This window comes from Rutidosis leptorrhynchoides, chromosome 6 (genome assembly GCF_046630445.1).
Source record: "Rutidosis leptorrhynchoides isolate AG116_Rl617_1_P2 chromosome 6, CSIRO_AGI_Rlap_v1, whole genome shotgun sequence".
Taxonomy (NCBI): domain Eukaryota; kingdom Viridiplantae; phylum Streptophyta; class Magnoliopsida; order Asterales; family Asteraceae; genus Rutidosis; species Rutidosis leptorrhynchoides.
The window spans coordinates 281,872,404-281,881,514 of record NC_092338.1 but is presented as its reverse complement, the minus strand read 5'-3'; positions in this window follow the sequence as shown (position 1 = coordinate 281,881,514).

Below are 9,111 nucleotides of genomic sequence, written 5' to 3'. Positions count from 1 at the left end.
TACATAATCATTTTAATAATTAATAGATTAACTAATTTGAAGATAGGTTCGACAGATTCTAATGAGTTGTCATTCGATTAGACAATACCCCCTATCTATTAATTGTCAATAGTCCAATGTCCACAAGTGTCGGTCTTTTGTCCAAACCTTAATTATGGTACAAAATTCAATAACCCAATCTTAATTTTTAGTCTAACATCACGATTACTTTGGCTCAAATAAGCATAATAATAACTTAGTTACGAGACATTAATTTAAAAAGGAAGAACATAGCTTACAGTAGTGATTAATTGCGTAGCGTTACACGGACAAAGTTCCGACTTAAAACCCATAAAACATTCCTTACAATAACCCAATTATTATTAAACTTAATTTAAAATTAAAATTATATATATATATATATATATATATATATATATATATATATATACATATATATATATATACATATATATATATATACATATATATATATATATATATTGAGATAGAGAGTAGATAGAAAAAGATGTGTTTTTACTCGCAGAAAACTGGCGAATTTATAGAATGTGGCCTGCTACAGTAACTCATGCGATCGCATGAGATTTTAGTGCAAATCTCATGCACTCGCATGGGTTTTATGCCTATTTCCCATGCGATCGCATGGCCGTCAGATCCAGCTCACATATTTTTTTGTTTGCTAGTTTGTCGACGTTATTTAATATAATATATAATATATAAATAATTTATATAATTATTTAAATACTATATAATATTATTGTGCATAGTTGACTTGTAATTTTAGCTCCGTTGCGTCGCGCATTGATAGTTGCCTCAGGTCCCGGTTCCGGTTTTTCGAACGTCCTTTCGTATAATTTAATATCTTGTACTTTGCGTTTTGCGACTCGTACTCTTGTAATTTTGAGACGTTTCTCATCAATTTTTCGAACCACTTGGATTGTACTTTGTACTTTTTGGCTTTTTGGTCATTTGCGTCTTCAAATCGTCGTTTTCTTCTTTTGTCTTCGCACTTATTTATTTAAACGATTACAACATAAAAATAGAACAATAGTAACTAAAAACTTTACATATTGGAAGGATATTGATACTAAATATATGTTCATTTGGAGCACTATCAAATATCCCCACACTTGAGCGTTGCTTATCCTCAAGTAATACAGAACTTGAAATAAAATCACACTTCACTCGAATCACTTTTTTTATTCTCACACTTTATACATCAGTGATTTTAATACGGCGGTATACACAATGATAGTAACATTGTGGTTTACAGTCCCACATGACTATGAAAATTTAGATCCTTTAAGGAAATTGGATCTTTATGGAAACATTTGATCTTTTGAAAATTCATTCTAGCTTTTACCCTAGATAAGTTTTCCGGAATAACCTTTCACCGGTGTTTGCAAAATGTTTTTGTGGGTTGTGTGGGTTTCAGATTTTAAAATTTTAGCTCAAAACTTATGGTTTTGTGTCACCCACTTACTAATCCTTGATTTAGGAAAGCACACGTCCATTATACTTGCTCCGTATATTACCTTTCGGTAAACTACCGTCCGGTTGTAAAGGAAAGCGTTGAACAAGCAACTGTTAAGGCAATGTCTAATGGCATGCAGATGTTCATGGTCCACAACGTGTCGGATGCAATTACTATCCTTTGTAGGAGTAATAGTAAAGATCACCCTATAATTTTTGGGTCTGGCACAAGGTCCTGTCTTCGACCATGCTATACAACCACCGTTCTTACGGTTGATACCCGATTTGGTTCAGGTGACCTAATGAATTCCAGTGAATTCTTAGGATCTTACGTTCAATGGTAATGAACGCATTGAAAATAGGTTTTCAGAAAACAAATCAGTTTTAATTTGATCAAAATATTTTCTCGTTCAAGCTCGAGTTTAGATATCATCGAATTTCATGAGTTTGTAATTCTCAATCTTTAAAGTCAATCTCAAGGATTGAGTAATATCAGGCTTAAAAGCTGATTTTTAATCTTTAAGGAGATTATCCTTTCTGGGGGTCTGATTCATTAGTCTTATCAAGCTAATTTGCACGGCGCCCTCTCCATTTTACGAGACAGATCCTCTCATGGTTAGGATAAGTCTGACCACTTGACGACCCTGTTTGATGCTGAGGTCCGTGGATTTCCTGCTGATTTTAGAGATGACTTTTCTAGATTTTTCGTCAACCTACAGCTGGTCTGGACGACAACTTCCTGACCTAAATCAAGAAGCGCGTGTCTTTTTTGGAAGACTTTACTTCCTTTTAATGATGGAATTGATTCATCGTGTAGATCCATCTATTCTTTCAAATATATTACAGTAAATTGGGTAAAACTGATTAGTTTAGTCCAAAGCAAAAGTACCTGTAATAATCTTGTACAAACATATGTGATATGTGTTTTAAATAACTTGGTAAATTCTTCCCGCACTTAGCTTTTACTTATTTTTTTCTTTGCCTTTTTATTCTCCTCTATTCCATTTTAAATGAATTCTAACGTTTTAGGTTGTTTCTCCATTTATGTTCTCTCCGAGGTAACAATAATTTCGACATTAACACCTAGTTTTATTGTTCATAAATATGTATAAACATGATTTTGAATTCATTTAGTTGAAAAATTTTTCAAATTTTCACAAAATTTGGCAATTAAACTAAGTGTAAACCCGAGAGAATTTATAACCCTTCCCCACACTTGAGATCATGCAATGCCCTTATTTGCATGAAATCAGACTATAATTATAAATTTATGAGGGTGATTAGTATAGAAAAGTGATTAAAAATACCGAGTTTGCAAACATATTATTTTATATCACATTTGATATTTTGCGTCTTGTCGTCAAAATTAGTAGCTTTTGCTGAACTTAATGTCAGACTTTGAAAGTGCGCTGTTTTACCCTGTTTTGTACATAAGATAAACTACAAACATATATATATATATATATATATATATATATATATATATATATATATATATATATATATATATATATATATATATATATATATATATATATATATATATATTATAAAAACCTTTATTTATTAAAACAATTTGAATAAATTTTTTTTTTTTAAAATTTTGTTTCCTTTTACTTTAGGTAGTTTCGGTATGTTTACCTAGTCGGTCCCTCGACAAAATTTAAAATTTGTCGTTTTTAAAGCGATTGTTTTAAAAGCAAAGATTTTTGGATTTTTTAATTTTTTTGGTATACTTTAGATCAATAAAATTAAAAATAATGATAACAAAATTTGTCGCCCCGCCCTCGGGTAAAGCAATTTCGGTTCCATGACCTAATCTTCAACTTACGATGAATTTTAGAAATCATTTTTTTAAATTTAATGAAATAAAGTAATTTTTATTTTGTAAAATCACACAAAAATTAAATTTAAAAATGCATATACAAAACCTACAAAACAAAAATTTAGAATGGGGGAAGAAAACTAGTTCTTTAGTGTTTGCTAGTGGAAAAAACCAATCGGATTCCATTCTCGGAACTACACGAGAACAGAACAACTAACTCTAGACAGCGTTTTCTTTTTAGAACATTTGAATCTCCCCACACTTAGGTAGCTGTGGTGTCGCAATTGTGATTAACTTCATCGTCAATTTCTCTTGGACCATAATCCACTTGCATATCTGTGACTTTTGCTTTAAGTCATTGGTCGGATTCCTATGTAATATCCACAAATTCAACTAGTTTTGCCTTTTCTTTAGGCGGTAGATTGGATACTAACCGGTTACATAATTTAAAGTTCCCCGTGGTTCTAGCATCGCGAATCCGTTTAATAAGTTTCTTCATTGAACTATTAATAACGGGGTCATTTAATTTCGTATCAACAACGGGGTTCTTTGTTACCAGGTCATCATTAGGTGTTACTTCATTTTCCCCACACTTAGGCATTTTATTATTGCTAAGCACTACCGTTAGAGTTGGTAAAACAATATGGTTCTTACCAATCATTTTTGTTGGTTCAACGGTTTTGGTTGGTGGAGATTTAGACTTTCGACTTACAAAGGTGGTTGATTTGTCACCATCACTAAGTGTCATTCTACCCTCTCTTACATCAAATAACGCTCCGGTGGATGCTAAGAATGGTCGACCTAAAATTAGAGGAATTTTTGAGTCCTCTTCTATGTCAATGACAATGAATTCTACTAGAAAGGTTAAATTACCCACTTGAACAGGTAGGTTGTCTGCAATTCCAACTGGGTGCCTAATGGTTTGATCAAAGAGTCGGACACTCATCTCTGTTGGACTTAACCCACCTACTCCTAATCTCTTATATAATGAAAGAGGCATAACACTTATACTAGCACCTAAATCTACTAGTGCATCATACATGACACAATCACTAAGTAGACAAGGACCAATAAATTCACCCGGATCACCCAACCTTGGTCGAGGTTTCGGTGGAACTGTCTTCACCGGGTTTACTTTTACGTTTTTTGTTTCTTGTACTTTCTTATTCTTCTTCTTTTTTCCAGAGGTATCACAAACTTTATTACCTATTACTTTCTCATACTCAACTCCTTTTCTTGGAAACGGGATGGGTGGTTTGTATGGTGCCACCATTGGCTTTACATACTCGGGTGGTGGTAGTGTTGTAACTTCTTCATTGTTACTCACATCTAAAACCTTCCCATCTTCTGAAGCTGGTTTTTCAGAATTCGTTGAAACCATATTAACATTCTCATTCCGAGGATTTACTTCAGTATTACTTGGTAGCTTTCCTTGTTCCCTCTCACTCATCATGCTAGCAAGAGTACCTACGTGTTTTTCTAGATTCAAAATGGAAGCTTGTTAAGTTCTTAATGACTGATCAAACCTCTTATTTGTTTGGGTTTGAGATGTAATAAATTGTGTTTGAGATTCCATTAGCTTTTCCATCATTTCTTCCAGATTTGGCTTTTTCTCTTCGGTTTGTTGTTTTGGTTTATACAAGCTAGGTCTTTGTTGATTGAAAGTGTTGTTTTGAGTTTGTTGGTTATTCGGACCTTGTTGGTTGTACGAGTTGTTGTTGGGTCCATTTGGATTGTAAAGAATGTTTTGATTTCGATTAAAGTTTGGCCTTGGAGGTTGATAATTATTTTGATAATTATTTCCCAGCCTTTGGTTCATGTAGGAAACATTCTCACGTTGTTCCATCGTTTGCTCAATGTGACAATCTTTCATTAAGTGTGGTCCACCGCATTGTTCACAACTGATTCATATTGCGTGAATATCTTTAGTCATCTTTTTCATTCGTCTCTCGAAAGCATCTATTTTTGCGAAAATGGAATCAAAGTCATGGCTAGAATCGGCTCTAGCATCTTTAGATGATCGAAAAATATCTTTTTCTTGATGCCACTCATGTGAGTGGGATGCTGTGTTATCAATAATTTTGTAAGCTTCAGTTGTGTTTTTCTTCATAATGGAACCACCAGCTGCTATATCGATGTCTTTTCGTGTAGTGATGTCGCATCCTTGGTAGAATATTTGTACTATTTGATAAGTGTCTAAATCATGTTGCGGACATCCTCTTAATAACTTTCCAAATCTTGTCCACCCCTCGTATAGAGTTTCATTTGGCTTTTGTGTGAACGTAACAATTTCTCCTTGAAGTCTTACGGCTTTGGATGCCGGAAAGAATTGTTTAAGAAAATTTTCAACTAAAACATCCCATGTATCAATCGCCCCTTCAGGTAACGATTCTAACCAATCTTTGGCTTCTCCCTTTAAAGTCCAGGGAAATAACATGAGATAGATCTGTTCATCCTCAACTTCTCTGATTTTAAATAAAGTACAGATCCTATTAAATGTTCGAAGATGTTCGTTTGGATCTTCCTTCGGCGTACTACTATATTGGCATTGATTAGTTACCATGTGTAGGATTTGTCCTTTGATTTCATAATCTGGCACATTAATGTCTGGCTTAATAATGGCGTGACCTTGGCCCGTACGTGTGGCTCTCATTCGGTCTTCTATACTTAGAGGTTCTGTTACTTCCATAATTGAATTTGTTGAATCTGAATCACTCGAGGATTCTGATTTAATGGTTTCTTCCTCGACAATCTCTGGATGAGTAATTTGTAGTTTCGGAGGAATGATTAGTGGTTCAGGATCTCTGAATTGTCCTTGAATATCCTCCGGATTCTCAATTGTGAGGTCGGGTTCAAAAAATGGATTATCGGAAATTTGAATTGGAGTACTTGGTCGACTTGATGACGATTCTAAAGAAAAAAATCAACGGCGACAATATTGGCTAAATGTCTTGATCGAGTTACAGGTGGTGAACGAATGAAAGGTGGTGAACGTTTTGCTCGGTGCATTCACTGAATATCCGATTAGTTATAAAAGATAAAAATTATATAAGTTATCACATTAATAGACTTTTCTGATTTTGCCCATGTTTCGAATAGCCAATAGATGCAGCAGGTAGCCAGGACCCTTTAAATCGGAAACCCACAACTCGCCACTAACAAATCCAACTATTACTACGAACCAGAAAATTTTGGATGTCTATCAATTTAACCGCTTAAAATAATTTTTCGTTTTGAATTTTTAGAGAAGAAATAGAAAATTCTATGTTCTAAAAACTAGAGCGTTGAGAAATAAGAAAGAAAAAGAGCGCGTCGAAAAACGTCGAAAAATAAAAAGTCAAAAAATAAAAGTCGAAAAATAATAATAAAATGCAGCGTCGAAACTTAAGAGTCTAAAAACTAAATCTAAAAAGTTGCGCCTAAAGGTATTAAAGCTTAAAAGGAAATCTATATCCAAAACGGCAATAACTTAAAAGGCACTAAAATATATAAACGGCGTCGCAAAATTCTAAAGCGCCTAAATCTTAATCTAAAGAAAAAGCACTTAAGGGATTTTACGACAAAGTCTTAAAAGCTAAAAATAAAAATAACTACGGCAAAAACTATATCTTAAAACTAATTACGAACGATAAATTACAAATTACGTACTAAATAATAAAAAGATACAAAAATGATAAAATTACTAATTTTTATAAAAATATTATTTTTATATTATTATCTTATAAAAGTATTAAGTTTAAAACTAATTAAAACTTTAAAATACAAATTAATTAATAAAATTAAAACTAATTAATAAAAACTAATTAATTAATTAAACCCAAATTAGGGTTAATTAATAATAATAATTAATAATACTCTAACCCTAAACTGGTCGGACTAGGTATCAGGCGTGTCACCTCAACTCATGCGATCGCACCGAATACAATTTTAATTATTATTTTTTTTGTTTTTAATTTATTTATATAAAATAAATAAAAACTTAATTTTTAAAAACTAAAATAGAAATAGAAAAACTTTATATTTTAAACAAACTCTTAAAAAATATATATTTCGTTTTTCTTTTTATATTTTTGTGTTTTTAATATTTAAAAACGTATTTTTACAAAAAGAAATTAAAACTTAATAAAAAATCTTTTTTTTTATATAGCGTTTCGCTTTCGGGTCCCCGGCAGCGGCGCCAAAATACTTGATGTGTGCAGCGGTGTATACGAAATACTATTATTTTTATTACGAAATACGATACAATTTACACAAGTTTTATTTATTTATATAGATGGTGTATACTTAAACCTTGCTACAACACTTATAGACAGTGTACCTAATCTTAGAGTAGTGTAGTTTTTAGTAAGTCCGGTTCGTTCTACAGGGAGCTAGCTGAGTTTAACGCTATATTTTTAACAACTATATTTATATAAAATATATATAATTATATATAGTAATATTATTATAAAAGAGGGTTTTTACCGTTTAATGACCGGTTTGTCGATTTTATATTTTAAGCGTAAAGATAAATGACGATAATATAAATGACAGAATTTAAATTGCGATAAAGTAAATTGCAGTAATTAAAATGACAGTAAATAAAGGTACGATGAAATATGAAATAAAAGTATTATGCTTATTTAAACTTCCGTAATCATGATATTTGACGTTTTGATTTTAATTAATTGTTGCCCGGGTTAATTGTCCTTTGTCCTGGTTTATTTGATACCTATCTGGTTTTTGACCATAATAGTCCATCGGTCATAATTATAAAATGCTCGTCAAATTAACCTTATTCCCGAAGTCAAATATTCCAACTAATTAGGGATTCGAACTATAACAAGGTTTTAATACTTTGTTTAATAATTACACCAGGTTATCAACTGCGCGTAATTCAAGATTTTAATACTTTGTTAATAATTACACCAATTATCCTTGTATGTAATCCACCCGTGTTTTAATGAGATATGAATATTAATTTACCCACTTGATCAGAATGAATAATCAATTACCCAACCCGAATAATTAATTAAATAATCGTAAAAGATGTTGTATAAACGTCACTAAATAGAACATACATAATCATTTTAATAATTAATAGATTAACTAATTTGAAGATAGGTTCGATAGATTCTAATGAGTTGTCATTCGATTAGACAATACCCCCTATCTATTAATAGTCAATAGTCCAATGTCCACAAGTATCGGTCTTTTGTCCAAACCTTAATTATGGTACAAAATTCAATAACCCAATCTTAATTTTTAGTCTAACATCACGATTACTTTGGCTCAAATAAGCATAATAATAACTTAGTTACGAGACATTAATTTAAAAAGGAAGAACATAGCTTACAGTGGTGATTAATTGCGTAGCGTTACACGGACAGAGTTCCGACTTAAAACCCGTAAAACATTCCTTACAATAACCCAATTATTATTAAACTTAATTTAAAATTAAAATTATATATATATATATATCTATCTACTCTCTATCTCAATATATATATATATATATATATATATATATATATATATATATATATATATATATATATATATATATATATATATTGAGATAGAGAGTAGATAGAAAAAGATGTGTTTTTACTCGCAGAAATCTGGCGAATTTATAGAATGTGGCCTGCTACAGTAACTCATGCGATCGCATGAGATTTTAGTGCAAATCTCATGCACTCGCATGGGCTCATGCACTCGCATGGGTTTTATGCCTATTTCCCATGCGATCGCATGGCCGTCAGATCCAGCTCACATATTTTTTTGTTTGCTAGTTTGTCGACGTTATTTAATATAATATATAATATATAAATAAT